Below are 16456 nucleotides of genomic sequence, written 5' to 3'. Positions count from 1 at the left end.
AGTTACAAGAACTTCAGAAATAGGCATAATCTAATGTAGACAGCATTAAGAAAGAATAAACTCTAAATTCTGTGCTGATTTATTTATTCTGCTAGCCAGCACTTTCAGCTTATGGCTAAACTATTAATATTCCAAGAACAAAAGAAGGGACCTTTTGTTGTCAGCTGTTTCCTTGCTCCTGCCTCATTGTGTCCTTGTTTGATAGTAAATGAAGATGGCTTTTGAAAATGTCATAACTGCCACACTAGCTTAGACATGATAAAATAATAATAATGAATTTATTTTCAGGCAATTGGATAATTTGTGGAGTACTGTGTGATGGTCAGGTATAATAATAACACTTAGCATTTTAATATGTTCTTTGTGCTTTGTAGCTATCAGTCAGTCAGTACAACATCTTTATGAGGGAGATGGGAATGCTCTTCTTCTACAATGGGCAAAATAAGACTAAAGGCAAATGACTGCCCAAGGACATGCAATGGGAAAGTTGCTGAACTGGGATTAAAACAAGGGGAAATAGAACATTTACCTCATTGAGGATTTTTTTTCTGCATATATGGCCAATAAACTAGGAGGGATGCAAAGTTCCCTGTTAATAGGGAGATGAAGAGATGTAGATTTTTTTTTTTTTTTAGTAACAAGCTATCTTCAGTGGAACTGTAAGTACTTTTTAAAAATGGTTTTTAAAAGCTGTTCTCTGGACTGTTAACTTTGCCAGCTCAATGTAAAATAAAACAGATATATAATGAATTTGTATCTGGACTGGGAACCAAAGCAAGCATGTTAGTAAAAAATTCATCCAGGGCCTTTAAATACCTGCATCTATATAGTGAAGTTTTGTCTCCTGCCTTATGTAAAGTATCTTTGAGATGATGTTTAATATGTATTTTTATTGACACGATCAAAACATACTGCTGGAATAATTGATAGGAATTGTGACTTCTTCATCTTCTGCCCTTTACTGGCAAGGAGAGGAGTGATAACAAAGCAGAGCACTTGATGGACAATCAGTGACACAGTAGTAACTTTTTGATTAACCAGCTGTGTATCTCTACATTCTTAACTTGCAGAAATAAGGGTATCTGACTAGTAGAACATTCTATAAATTAAAATGAAATACAAAGGTCATGTGAGTAAAGGTATCCATTTGTTATAAGATATCTTAAAATCTTAAAATAATAATTTTATTAATTTTATTAAATGATTTTTTTTTTTTCAGATTACCCCCACATACTTATGTGTTGTGTCTAAAATGTATGAATTAACTCATTACCAGCTATTTCAGGAATCTCCCTTGGACATGACACACCCTGACCTTTTGGGTCAGATTCTTAAATTGAAAATTAAATATGCCAGCTGGAAGGCAAAGGTTGTGTTTTTCAAAGGGGCTCCTGGCAGAAAGCAACGTGTCTGTGTCCCAGGCAATGGCTTCAAGCCTCTGCTGAATTCAAAGCACTTTACTAACCTACCAGGTAGAGATGTCTCTCCTAACTGTGCTGGTTTTCCTGCTTTGTCTTGCCCAATCCTGCTGTACACTTTTATGATCTGCAGTGAAAACATACCCTCATTTTCTTCCCTCACTGAAAATATTTCAGTTGGATAATTTTTAAAATGTCACTTTAACTGCTTTACTGCATAGGGTGTGCATGCACATGGCCTGGTATTTTACAAAAAATACAAACAGCAGCAGTTATGAAGCTGTTGGGAGCAGCCATTAGAACATCTTGTAGCATCATCCCATCAGTCTTTGTGAGGGCAGGGATGGGGGAAACAACATCTAGGTCCTCCATGCACAGCTTGGATGGGGCATTCCCTGAGATTTAGGGAAGGAGTGCTGTCACTACTCTGTTGTTACTGGTATGGAGCTGGATGGGATCCACAAAGGGTTCTAAGGGAGCTAAGGGTGGAAATGCTCACTGAGCCCTTTCTACCATCTACCAGCAGCCCTGGTTAACCAGGAAGGTTCCAGTGGACAAAAAATGTGATGCCCATCTACAAGGGCTGGGAGGATGTTTTAGGGACTACAGGCTTGTCAGTCTGCTCTTGGTGCCAGGGGAATTCATGGAGAAAATCATCTTAAGTGCCATCACATGGCAGGACAAAGGGGGATCAGACCCAGACAGGATGGGTTTTCAGAAGGCAGGTCCTGCTTGACTGACCTGACAAGGTCTCCTATGACAGGGTGACCTGCTTGGTGGATGAGGGAAATGCTGTGGATGTGTCTGCCTGGACTTTAGGAAAGCCTTTGACACCATTTCCCACAGCATCTCCTGCAGAAGCTGGCTGCTCACGGCAGATTGGATATTAGTAAAAGTTTCTTCACCAAAAGGATTGTTCAGCATTGGAACAGGCTGCCCAGGGAAGTGATTGAATCACCAACCCTGGGCCTATTTAAAGGACATGGTTTAGCAGTAAGACTGGCAACACTGAGTTAATGTTAGACTTGATCTTAAAGGTCTTTTCCAATCTAAATGATTTTATGATTCTGTGATTCCATTCCATGAATTGCTACAAAACAGAGTGGTAAGTTGGACATTGAGACTTTTGTCTCTGTCCTTTCACAGAAAGAAAGAAGAAATAAGATTAATTCTATTTCAGTTTAGTTCTTGATTCATGTGCTTATACACAGCTTACATACACTGGGGTTTCCCACCTGACCTCCAGCTGCCAGTGCAGTGGGGCACAAATCTCTCTTAAATCCTTTGTCTTATCTACTACTGTAAATAAATAAACTCTGTGCTAAGAATCAGCCATGCAATTGTCAGCTTCAGCTGATTTGATCACTAGAAGGATCTATTTATAGTCAATGCAAAGAGCAGAGCTGTGGGATAAGGTTTTTATGACCAATTTTGAAATTCTTACTTAGGATGAGAAGAATGGCACCCTGGAGTCTAATGAGCATTAACTTGTTCTCCATCCACTGCAGAGGGCCAGGAGAGCTGGCTTTGGTGTGATCTTAATCCTGAGAATCTCACTGAGTGTGACTGAGCACAGAGCAGCCTGGGGCAGTTTGGGACAGCTGATCCATCACTTTGGTTTTGGTTTCTTGGGATGCTACTCTGCCTCAAGTTGAATTAAACTGCAGAAGCCCTTCTGTGTGCAAGCCAGTGTGCAAGGGGGAGGCTTGCCACAAGATTCCCCAGGTGCAGCATATTCAGCAGTTTTGTGAGAAATTTTAATTCCTTTTTTGGTTGTAGAATCAGAGGCAATTTAAGCATAAAATTCAGAAGGCAGGTAGTTGTCCTGCAGAAACTTGGCAAGAACTTATAATCAGTTCAGCTGCTGTTTTCAGGCAGAAATTATCCATTTGTACTGCTGATTAATATGGCTGCTGACTTAACCAATATTAACAGGCCTTGCTGAAGAGATATTATTACATTAGAAGTGATTAAAGATACATTCCAAGCAGCAATGATTCTTGGAACCATACTTGTTATTGAAATGTTGACAACATTGATATCAGGATTTTAATATCCTGCTTGATAATTAAACTTCTGCCTAGCACAGATTTCCTCTGTGTCTGCTCTATGGGATCCAGATATTACTTCTGAGTTACTGAAGAGAATTATATTCATGTACTGGTCAGTGAAAGATTGACATTGGTTTTTTTGTCTTGGTAATGTTTCATAAAGATGAGCCTAAAGTAACAAAAAGCAGCTGCCAGCTGAGAAGAAAAGTTCAAGTTCTCTAGTCTTTGCATCTTCCAGCTTGTCTTCAGTTTCAGGGTAGAATGCTTCAGGGTACTCTGTGCTGCCAGATTTTCATTCAACAATGTTGGGGGGGTAGTTAGTCTAAGGAAAACAGAGACAATTCATAAAAGAAAACAACATCAAAGAATGATGAACTCCTTGCAGATGTCAGTGTAGTACAGCACACTTGACATGAATTATTGCTATTGTCAACTCTTCTTCTGGAGTGTAGAGAAGAATGGGCTCTGCTTTAATTTGCTGCTTAATTCTTCATTTCCTTTAAAATAAATGGAATAAAAGACAGCTTATTAAAGAGGAGGAATTGTTTGTATGTTTGGAGGCTGCCATAAAATGGTGACTTCTATTTTACTGGTTTTGTTATATTTGTTATTTTTTCAGACTTTTAAATTAAGAAGACATTTAGTGTGGCTTTCTAGGGGAAGAAGGGGAGGTTGTAATAACACACTGCTTGTGTTTGCATACCTTTCCAAATCTTCCTCTGGATAAGTTTGTTGACAAATATCCATCCAATGAAACAAAAAGGGAAGTGCTTTAAAGAAACATAATTTTTAAGAAAGTATACAGCCAAGCTGAAAAGAAAGGCCTTGCAATATCCTAAATGAAAGAAATCTGCAGAGATAATTCAGACCCCAGGTAATCCATATGCAACAGAACAAGTAGTGGCTACCCTGTTTTATTAAAACACATCATTTGTTGCTCACATTTTGTTAGATATCAGAGATGGAATTCTTATAAAATAATGCTAAATATCTACAACATGGACAGCTACACCTGAAATTTTCCCACTGGAGTTCCTTTACAATCAGTCAATATACTAATAATGAATAGTGTTTTTTTAGGATAAGAAGAAGAATTTTGAATAAGGGTCTCATTGAGTGTTTCTAGGAGCTGATGCCCTCAACAGTCAAATTGGAAGGTCACTGGTATGGCACAGGCATTGTCATATCTGCCAGGGGTGTCTCATGTGTTCTAGAGCATCAGATGGCACTAAATGCCTATGCTTGAGTGTCTAAACTGAACCCTATTAGTCCTAAACTTGGTCAGTGCCTCCTGGGGTTATATGCATCCTTTATGCCACTTTTCCAATTGAGAGACTGAGTACCAAATGCTTCCCCTAAATTGCTTTGCTTCATGTGCTTCTGGGGGTTACCCAAAGTATCTTGCCTGAGTATTCAGTCAAAGAAATCAACATGATAGCTTGATACTGTTAAGAAAGCATTTCTTTATTGCAATGCTGGGGCTGTGGAGGAGTGCACCTCCATGTGTGCCCAGCTGAACAGTTTTCTCATGAGTTTATGTGTCCTTTCATTATGGTTCTCTGTGAATCCCCCCTCAGCACTGTCCATTGTGTGCAGCCACAGCTCCTTTTGAGGGATGTTTCTGTGTTGTGGCTCTCCGTGTGTGCACAGTTCACATGTGCTGACTCTTTAGGTAGGCACTGCCCATCTCCCTCTTATCTAAGCAGCTCCTTCTGTTCTTCCTTGACTTAGTATTCTGGAGGGCTATGGGTTTTTGTAACTGGATCCTGGTTGTGTAGATTTCCCTTATCTTTGCAGCCTCTTGCTGTCTTTGTCCTCTTAAGCAAAAATGTTAAACTTCTATTTATGAAGTTTAAACAAAATTAAACATAACTACAAAACGCTTTGTATAGCTCCTTTCAGTATTTCCCCTGCCTTCAGTGACCAGTGCAACCCTTCTTTTGGCAGCAGCAAAGGCCAGACTCAGTCGTATAAAACTTTTAAAACATACTAACTCAAATTCTCTTCAGAATCCTTTTGAAACAAAATGAGCAAGATATTGAATAACTGTCTCTAAATGGCAGAACTTTATTGGAGAAGGAAGAAGAGAATAAATCAGCTATAATTATGGGAATCTGAATGGCTGCTGACAGGTAAGATGACCAGAATCTTTGTACTGGAGAGCTCTGTTGTTTGTGTGCTCAGCACCATCAGAATTCACCTTTAATTTTGCCATCTAATGTTGTTCCTCACCAACTTCTCCATCCTTATTCACTGCTCTGCTCTCTCTCAGTCTTCTGTGCCCAAATGTTTTATTCTTTCTCAAACATGAGTCCACAGTCAGAAATGAGACAAGATACCTAAATTCTCATTGATTTCCCATTGGTTTCAGTGCAAGTTAGACACACAGACAGAAATTAGATTCTCAAGTACAGTTTATGAATGTGGATCTTCCCATTCTGAAAAGACCAAGCTGAGGGGAAGAGAAAATGGAAAGAAATAAAAAGGGTTTTATTGCACACAAATTTATTTCCTTAGTTGTTTTCCAGTTTATTTTGAAATATATTTTGAGGGATTTCAGTCTCTCCATAAGAAAATGTAATTTTAAGAGGCTAATGCAAATCCTGTTATTCCAGTCATAGATGGGAGAGGCAGTATAGGAAAAGCTGTGCCTCTCATAATTTAAATCTTAGTGTCAGGTTCCTAGGGCTTTAGGGCTGGGTTTAATCTTGAAATGGAAGGATCTAATGTTCTATATGTAGATGGTTTAGGTAATTCATAAAGATATATATTTTTAATTGATTGCCAGTATGGGGTTTTATAGGACAGTTTGTCATTATTGTTCAGAGTGACATTGAATAATTGTGTAAATTTGATTTCAGAAGGACAAAGTCTTCTTTTTCTTTTGATAACAGCATATTTAACAGGTGTACTGTAGCCTATTAATTCTTCCACAAATATGCCTAATAGCTTTATCTAGTAGTTTTTGTGTCAAGCTGAAAATGAATGGCTAAAACTTGAAAGGGGTGAAGGAGAATGTTCATAATTATGCAAATACAACTTTGTAATGAAAGGAAATTTTGCTCTCCAGCAGGATCTGACAGGAGTTTATGTAGCAAAGGTTTGTAAGACTGTGTAGATAAATGATGATGATATACAGCCTTCAATATTTAAATCTGCACCTCATCCATCTTAACAGGACTCTTTGGATAGAGGACTCGTTTCAGACCTCTGTTAGAGTTCAGAAGGTTGAACATCTGATTTAGCCAAGGTGTCCCACCACTGTCAGACCAGTTTTCAGTGTCTGACAGCAAACCAAAACCAGTGTGGCTATTGCCACATCCAGCTGCCTGTGATGCCTCAGGTCTGTTACCTTTGTACTATTTATACATTCACAGAGCAGGAGTTTACTTCATTATGAGTCTAATAAGATGTCTGAGCTCTTGCTTCTTGATCTGTAATAAAAACAATTAAATTTCATTGTGACAATATCTTCTTGCTTTGGGGTTAGTGTGTATTCTGTGTATGCAATATTATCAATGCACACATTAATAATTTTATGTACCCTAGTCTTGCTTGAAAAGACTATGTGTCATGATGCAGGAAGCCTGGAAGGTTTTGTGTTTTCTATGTCATCATAAAATTAAAAATTGTTGTGTGTGGATGCTAACCCAAGTCAGGGAAAAAGAGCAAGGTGAATTTTCCCCAGCTACTCAAAGGAAAACAGAAGGGAAAGAATTAATAACAAAGTCTAACACCTGCTGTTGTGCACAGGACAATGCTTGAGAGATGTGATGTTTTTGGTAAAAGCATGTTTGCAAGGGGTGTTGCCTTCCTTGGACCAATGAGCTTGTTCTATCCTTTGTTCTGTGATCCAGTCCAGAAAAGTGTGATTGCTTCTGTAATAAAAGTCTTCTTCTTCTGCCTCTGAGGAAGTCTGTGTTGCTGTATTCTTTTGCTGCTCCTAGCCCTACAGCAACAGTTGTGATCAATGAGGATGAATTTCAATTTTTAAGTTGTTGATATACATGAGTGTGTATTATGGCACAAAGTTCAGTGGCCACTAAAAAGGAACAATCCAGTCTTTTGAGAAAGACTGGCAGGAATGGTGTATCTTGAGAAGAGTTAGTAACTCAGTTTAAAGCTGTCAATGTATAAGATCCTCCCAGTGGACTTTATTAAATATTTTCACAGGATTCAAAGTCAGGATTAGCACTTCCACTTTTTTTTTTTTTTTTTGCTTTTTCAGAAAGAAAGCAAAGAATCAGATTCATTGGGCTGCTCTGGCAGCTTTGCACTGTGTCAGCAACACAAAGCAATAACAAAGCTTTTTTAACAGGCCTGTTAAAGGTGCTTTACAGCTGCTTTGCATCACTGGAGTGGTACAAAGCAGCCAGCAGCCACTGGTGGATCTGGCTCGACATGTTACAGTCTGCTGCTAGTGCTGGTCACAGCAAGAGGGTTGTGAATGACCCCAGCATGAACTGCACGAGTGATGTTTGGTAATGGCAGGGCTGGGCTGTTGGCATGGAAGCCAGAACGGTGTCAAAAGGCAGAGAAAGCCTTTCCTGATGCTAGAGCTAAACTGACTTACAGTAACCTTTCTTGTGTCCAGTGTTTCTCTGCTTCACAGAGCCCTTTTCTAGGAATCCCTTAGGAACAATATTCTTTTGAGATGGAGTGTTTTCAGTAAAAGGAGAAAGCCTCCATCTCTAGTGCCTCAGCCTTCTTTTCATGGCTTCACTGGTTTGAAGTGGCTGATGCAGCATCACTGTGTGCATCAGTCCTTATCAAAATGCTGTTTTGTTCTTCTGTGGCATTTTCCTGACCTGAAATCACAGGCATTCCAAAGCTCTGCGTGACTTGTGGGCAGACCTCTGCATTTGACTTATGACAAGGACACACCTTGTGTGTCTCCCCTGGAGTTTTTTTTTCCGAAAATATTTGTTTCCTAATTTAAACCTATGGGGCCTGTGTTTTGGAATTTTTTTGCAGTGCATGTGTCCTCCTTACAGGCAGGGTTGGAGACAAAATCTTAAAGTTCATGATGCTGAACCTCTCTCATTCAATTTAAAAACTGGTTTGCTAAATTTCACATTGTTAAGTGTTAAATAATACCTTCAATGAGCTTCCCCTGGGTTGAGGGTGCTTGCACTTGGAGGCTGTGCCCCAGGCTGGCAGCTGGCAACACCTTTGAAAATCTTTTGCAGGGATGTCCTGTCTCAGAAAGTGCATTGGTTTGTTTATAAATGGATGAATTACAATCAATTTAACATCCACAAATGCTGTCAACTCCTGGCTATTTGCATGCTCAGTAGTGAGACAGCTAAAAAGTAACTCTGAAAAGAAAGTAAGTGTCTAAGTTGTAAGAAATCATCTTTTGGCTGAGCAGTGACTGCTTCAACTAAACTGAACTCAAATGGAGAGAGAATGCCCTGGAAATCTACCTGTGATCTTGTTTCTGTCCTCTGAAGCTCCCATTCATCAAAGTGCATAGCATCTTGCTGGCCTGCTTGCTCAGCTGGGACAACCAGGAAATGACAGTGTTTAAAATTGCCTTTTCTCACCTCCAGCTTCTCAAGAAACAGCCCTTCTTTTCGAGCAAAGAGCTGTCCACAGCAAATACTGAGTGAGCACATTCGTCACAGGGAGCCATTTGTCAGCTCCGGTTGGGATTACTGCATAATGCCCTTCCTGCTGGTGCTCAGTATGGCTTAGGCTACCCCATACTCCAGTTCCCATCGAGATTGCTGGGCTCCTGGTGACTGTTTAGTGTCCTGGTTCACTCTTCAGAGCCATCACTGCAACAAACTTTGGTTATTTTAAAGGGTCTTTACCAGTATGATTTTTTTTCCTGACTGTCATGACCAAGAAATAAGGACAAGGTCTACAAGTACCTGAATAAAAAAAAAAAAAAAAAAAAAAAGAGAAAGCTATAAAACAAATTTTAGAATGGAATAGGTGAATTAAGCATCCTACTGGTCCCATTATGTGACCACATAATGGTCTTTTTTCTAGCATGATGAGAATGATGCTCTCAACCTTTAAGCACTGGCAATTCTTCAATTCTTTTTAACACAAATCCACCCAAACAGGAGAAAAGAAAGTATGGCAAGTTAAAAAAAAAAAAAAAAAAAAAAAAGTCAACAGAAAAAAACACATACAAGGATGCCCTTAACAACATTTTGACAGTGGAAACAGAAAAAAATGTTGAGTAGTTCAAGAAGTCACCTGGATACCTTGGACTTAGATACAGAGTGCAAGATAATTAGACACAGTGATGATGGGTAGCACACAGCGCAAAAGGTGAAAAATTCCAGTGTCTCTTTTGTAGCTTCCCTGCAGTGGTCTCTCCTGACTGGTGGGATCTTTGTGTGAGTGTGTACATGGGTAAGAAAGAAAGAGAACAGAGTCAAGCGAGCGGCCAAATCGCTCACGTTGGAACAAGTTTGCTGACAAGGCGGAGAAATGTGTGAAAAGCCCTGCAGCAAACATCGAGTGTGCTCGGTTTTCCACCAGAGGCCAGCTGGCACACAGATGGTCTGGTACAGAGGAGAGCAGAGCTGATTTAACCAGGCACGTTTCCCCCGTGTCTGCATGTGCAGCTGTAAGCAAAGTCTTCTCCTGCCATCCCAGCCCAAATGGGTGGGACAAGGCAGACTGTGAGCAGAGGATTGGATTGCTGCCTAACAGGCTTTCTGACCTTCTTGGTTAATTATATCAGGTTTTGGAATGCAGTTTAATCATGAATAGTTGACCTGGGCTATCAGCATTTTGGAAGAGTTTCGTCTTCTGCAGTGCAGTGCTTTCTGGAACAGGTTGGAATACAAATGATTTTGGTTACTAAATATTTTTTCTAAAAATCCAAAATGGAAAATGAATATATCAGATGAAGGATCCTAGCTGAGTAAAGCTGTCACCAGTCTGATTCTTCAAAGATTCTTCCAAAAGAAAAAGGATTCTGTTAATTTCCCTTGTCCATAAATGTTGCACAGTCTTTGTGTATTGAGATCCTCTGTAGACACCACTAATCCTGTAATGGGAAGGAGCAGATTTCCACATCCTATTCATGTGCAAAAGATGGATAAGGCAAACCAGTTTTCCCTGTCTTAGGTTTTCTTGTAGGGACACAATTACCTGACACATAGTAAAGTTTGTAGGGCATAGTTCCAGTTCCAGCTTTACCTGAAAATGAATGACCTGCCTGGTTCTTGGTGCTTTCTTGTTATTGTCCTTGCATATTTGGGGAATTTATCTTTATTAATGATTAGATGCAAAGGAGAGTGGTAGGATGGATGGTAAATAGTCAGAAGGGCAGGGATCATTGACTCAGTGTGGTAACAGACCTTCACATCCATGAGTTGAAAAGCTTATGAGTTTTACAGGGGATGGCCAGTGATGCAATCCAGATTCCCATCATAGAATACCATGCTCTGTGTTTCTAGTTTTATTTCATATGTTGCTTTCTACTGGACTCTGTATGCCAGGAAATAGGTACAGACAATCCTGATTCTAAGTATAAAATAGCTGAAATGTCATTTTCTGTGTACTCGAAAAAACAAATGGACACAATAGAACTTGCTGTGGGTAACAGCTGATTTTTATCAAATAGCCCTGTAATATTGAACAGTGTGTTGCTGACATATACAAGGAACTCTAAAAAAATTGCAACCTTCATCTGAAATTAATATTTTTTTTACAAAATGCTGCTGTGGAAAACAGATTATCTGGGATATGTTTCCCAGATTTATTATCCAAGCCACAAAAGAAAAAAATGTTTACATTTTGTTTGTTTACTTGTTTATTTTTTTTTCCAAATATTTGTAATTTGTGCAATCAAAAGAGAGGAAAAGAGTCTCTCTGATCTTAATTCTCTGTTTATAGTGAGTCAGGAACCACCCTGTAGAGTCACAATTGTTTAGATGAAAAATTTGTGTAGAATGCACATCATGCACATAATTAATGCAGTGCATCTCTCTCAATTAATGAAAATATTAATAATCTTATAGTTATATTCCTGTCTTTCTTTTTAAAGCATTCAATATTTTTTTTCCTATTATTCCTAGCAGCCAAATTATACTGGAGTCACAATTTGCTTTACAAGTGTCTCCAACTGAGTGAACAGGAGCAGCCTTTGAAGTGATTCATATCAAGTATTTTGTGCTTTAATCAGCCTTTTTGGTTCATTTCTCTGTAAGGTCATAAACCACTTGATATTTAAACAGCTAAGGATATATTTGCATGCATTTTTATGACAATTCTGTCTGAAATTATGGGAAATATATTTTTCAGTGTAGGCAGAAGTAATATTTCATGTAAGCAGAGCCTTAGTCATACCTGAAATAATGCAGTTGTGTAATATTATTTTGAATAATGTATCTCTAGCACATGTACAGGTTTTAAATTTTATAGTACAACAGGAATCTCTTAGCTGACTAGAGTAGGTATGGTGACTGAAACATACAGAAGTGAAAATGGAGCAACTATTCTTCTTCCCTTGTAAAAAATTTAACCAAAAGGAAAACCATCCATCAGACTGCAGACTGGGAAGATGTGGCTATATATTACCAAAATCACAGCAAGTTTTTTCCCTGCTTCCTGGAATATGTTTGTAAATGAGGTAGTTTATATCTCCATTTTATGCCCCAAGAATTTTAAAAGAATCTGCAGGTTTTAATTTATAGTTCACCATCCCTTAGTAAAGGCAGAAGCCTTTCTCTTACTTTTGGTCTCAGCTTCTAAAACTATAAATTCATCTACAGATAAGAACTATCAGAAATATTCCTCTCACTGACTAATTTAGTCACTTTCAGCCAAAATTCTGCCCATAAAAGAGGAGTGTTTAAAGCAACATTGGGGGAAAAAGTGTAAAACTTGAATTATTGTAAGTGTTTGAATGTTCCAAGAGGAATCCCTCTTGCCTAAGTGTAGATGTCTACACAGAAATGTTTGTTGCAAGTGGTCAGTGGAGAGTAATGAATATTTCTGGGGTATGTTTTAGCTGGTTTAGATTTCTTAGGGTCTTCCCTTGCAATGCATTTCAATCCAAATATTGTTTCATGCTGTAAAGGAGTCTGACCTACAGGTTTGGAAAAGAATGAATGTCAGACATTTGCATTGAATACATTTACATTTGGGGATGGAAGTTCCTCTCTCCCTTGAGCATTTTGCTTTCATTTTGAATTTCCATCCTGTTATATACTTATGTGCTACATTGCACAAACTATGACTTCAATCAAGCCAAGGAGTAGAAATATTTATCATGTTTTAGGTGAGGCTGAACAGATAGCTAAAATACCAGGGCTGATTGTCCAGAGTGCTATACAGCCTTTTAAAAAATACTGCCATTGAAAGGATATTTTGTCTAGGAGATTTTTTCAGAAATATAGCTATGATAGTAAAATTGGCATTTAAACATCTGGGAAGCAAAAAGTAAGGCTTTGGCTGTTTATACCCATGGGCCATTAACCTTAGAATCAATAACACTGATTTCTCACAGGTTCTGCAGAACAAACTCAGCCTGTAGACTACAACATTATAACTGACTTCTGAAGAGTGGTAGATGTGAGCATTCTTATGTAGAACCTTCCCTTAGCTGTGGCATCATTTGAGATATTCATATGAGCTTCATTAAGCTTGGCAGACACTGCTGACTGCAACAATTTAATGAGCCAACGAGTATTTAATTGTGGTCTACTGTCAGAGCATGTGGTGAAGTCCACAAAAATTAATGGCCATCTACAATCTCTGAATCAGTGCAATAGAGAATATCTGTGATAAGCAGAATATTAAAGACTAGTGTCAAAACTTTGGTAAGGAAAATATGGTGAAACTTGACTACATTTTAGATGGGTCTGAAAATAAAACCTTTTATGCATTTCATCTCTCATAAACAACACATCCTTTCAATGTCTCTGCCACATTTAAAAATGAAATGTTCAGGAAAAATGTTATGTAGGTGCCTCACTGAATGTTATCAGATTTTGATAGCACTGAATCCTCTGGAAACTATTCTTACATTGTTGTAATGTGTCTGGTATGTAAAAGCATTGTGCTGTCTCTTGTCAAGTAGAAATATATTATTCTTGGAGAAGTAATCCTCAAAGTTTTGGTTCTCAGGAAAATGAGAAAATTTCTGTCCAGCTAATTAGAAGAGCTGTTCCATTTTTTATACTTTCCTGCTCGTAGTAGATAGAGTTTCCTCAGCAAAAAAAGAAAGATGGATGTGCTAGGTAAGTGTGAGAAATGAAGTGCATATGGAATAAAAAGCAGAAAGGAAAAAATCAAAATGTTAAACAATCCATCTAGAAAATGAAGAGGCAAAAATAGTATTTCATCGAATATGAGAAAACAAGTAACAAATGTGAGCAAACTCAAAAAAAAAGTTAAGTGAAAAATTACATGACATAAAAATTTATTGATCAAGCTACAAAAGTCTGAGATGACATGAGAAACAAGTTCTTAAGTGGCTGAGCCACAGGTTTACAACACTAACCTGTCAACAGATTTCTTGTTCATATTCTTGAGTGTGAAACTGATGTCCAATTTCATGTTAAATTATTCCAAGTTGTTTCATTAATTGAGATGTTGCTCTGATAATGCTTCCATCATTGAACTTTAATATACAGATTTCCCCAGGATGGTGATTTTCTTGATTAAATTGCAGATAACATCAGAAAAAAGCTATTAAGTAAAAATTTATGAAATGGTATATTGAGCTGACCAGAATAAATCTGATTGTGTATGTTTTTCTTAAACCTGAGTATCTGTATTTTCAGTCACTAATGAATTCTAGTTTTGAAGCAGAAGTACTGCTCTTTTTATTGGGCAATAAATAATGAATGCTTTTGTAAGGAGAAGCCAAGTGACCTTCTTGATTTTAATTCAGTGGTAGGATTTAATTGTTAGAAAAGTTTGGATTAATGTAAAAATGTTCAGAAAATGCAACATATGGATGATAAAGGAATGGACTAATTGCAACACAGTTTTGTTGTCCCAATGTAGTCAGTTCTTACTGACCTTTCTTTCAGTGCCTGTATATAAAACACCATAGAATAACAATGTGATTTTGGTTGTAAGAGTCCCTTCATGGACTTGAAGTTCAATCATATTGCTTGGAAGCAAGTGCAGACCAGGAGCCTTTTTCAGCTGTCAGTTTGAATGTGGGCATCTCATTTTGGAAGTTAGAAAGTTTAGAGGTGTAGATGTGCTGTTCTATGCCACAGGACCTCAGGGCTGGCCACTGGCCATGAACACATCATGTTGGCTTACATACTGCCTTAGGGAAAGATGGGGTGCATGAGAAGCAGCAGGACTCACTCCTGGGGCTCACTGTTAGGATTGCTCTGGACTCTTCACTCTTTCTCCTGAGTGGTTCCCACATTTTACATGAAATGGCTGGCTGTTAAACTGTATCAGTAGAAGCTATGACCACTCACACAGGTGTGCTAGTTTGGGTTAAATGCCATAAACTCTGGATTACAAAGTCAAACATTTTCCATTACTGTTGCTTCTTAGGTCTCCTATTCTGTAAAATTTCAGTTCATCCACAATAGGATCTGTTCCCATTCAAAAATGCTTAGAATTGATAATTTGAGTGTTTTCCTGGTAAGTAGTAATTGTTTTATCTCTTTAGGCAGAGAAGCTTATTGAACCCTTGCCTCCTCACTACCAAGATGAGCACAGGAGCAAGCAGGAGTTTGTATGAAAGCAACAAATGGCATTTTAAAGGAAAGCACAGGAAGCTCCACTTGCTGGAGGAGATGAGCTGGAAATACCAGCCAGATCACTTATCAAATGGACTTAAATAGGAAGATGTCCAAACCAGGTGTAGATAATGAAGTTATCAGCTGCTCATCTCTATGGATTTGCTGGTCTGCACAAAGCTGCAAGTTCAGGGGGATGGCTGTGTCTGCCAGTTGAATGTGGAGTTGTTGTCTGTTTGGGCACAGACACTTATGCAGGCATGTCTCTGGTTCTCTGTTCTTAAGTATTTCCCCAAGCCATTCCTGCCAAAGAAAGGGCACATTTGTACCTCCTGTGTTCAGGATGGTGTCTGGCTTGTGCATGGCACAGGCTGCAGCGTCTAATCTTGTGGCTAGAAGATTGTATGGCAATTCTGTAAGCCATGAAAGTAGCTAGATCTGGAACTTTAAGTTCTTAAAAGGTAAGGTGGCTATATCTACATCTGTATCTAATAACCAACAACATATATTTGATTTTTAAGCAATTGTTTAGGCCCTTGCAAATGGAAATGGTTGCCTAACTCTTTTAGGATTTACCTTTCAAAATTTTGGCTGGAGTCCCAAAAACATGTGAAAGAACAAACTGAGCCTTTTAAACATGGCAATCAGCCATCACCTGTTGTTGGGAGCCCATGTGACAAGAGCAGTGCCAAGTCCTGAGCTGTGAAGCAGCTCAGCTCAGTAGCAGCCATCACCTGCAGCTGCTTGTTGACTTGTTGAGTCTAATGTGATAATGAGAAATGCATTGGTCTTTGTGGATACTGGGAAAAAAGCAGCTTGAATTTTCCCAAGCTACTCAATGGAAAACAGAAAGGAAAGAATTAATAACAAAGCTAGCACCTGCTGTTGTGGACAGGAGGAGTGTGTGAGAAATGTGATGTTTTGGTAAAAGCATGTTTACAGGAGGTGTTGCCTTCCTTGGACCAATGAGCTGATTCTATCCTTGGTTCTGCAATCCAGTCTATAAAAATGTGTCTGCTTCTGCAATAAATTGTTTCTTCTGCCTTCTGGAGGAATCCTGTGTTGCTGTGTTCTTTCGCTGCTCCTAGCCTTACAGCAACAGGTCTTGACATTAAATACTTGTGCAGACATCCAGAGAGAGGATGTTTAAGTTTTGAGTTCAGAAAACAGAGATGAGGGATGGAAGATTGTGTTCTTAGTCCTCATGGCAAACTTCAGTGAAGTGTCAGGGAAGAACAAGGTAACAGTTGGGTTACAGATGATAGTGAGTCTATTTCGTATTACTGAGCAGAACAGGCTAAGA

The sequence above is a fragment of the Oenanthe melanoleuca genome, chromosome 2 (genome assembly GCF_029582105.1).
Source record: "Oenanthe melanoleuca isolate GR-GAL-2019-014 chromosome 2, OMel1.0, whole genome shotgun sequence".
NCBI lineage: Eukaryota > Metazoa > Chordata > Aves > Passeriformes > Muscicapidae > Oenanthe > Oenanthe melanoleuca.
The sequence above is the reverse complement of the archived record's forward strand: the minus strand, read 5'-3'. Positions refer to the sequence as shown.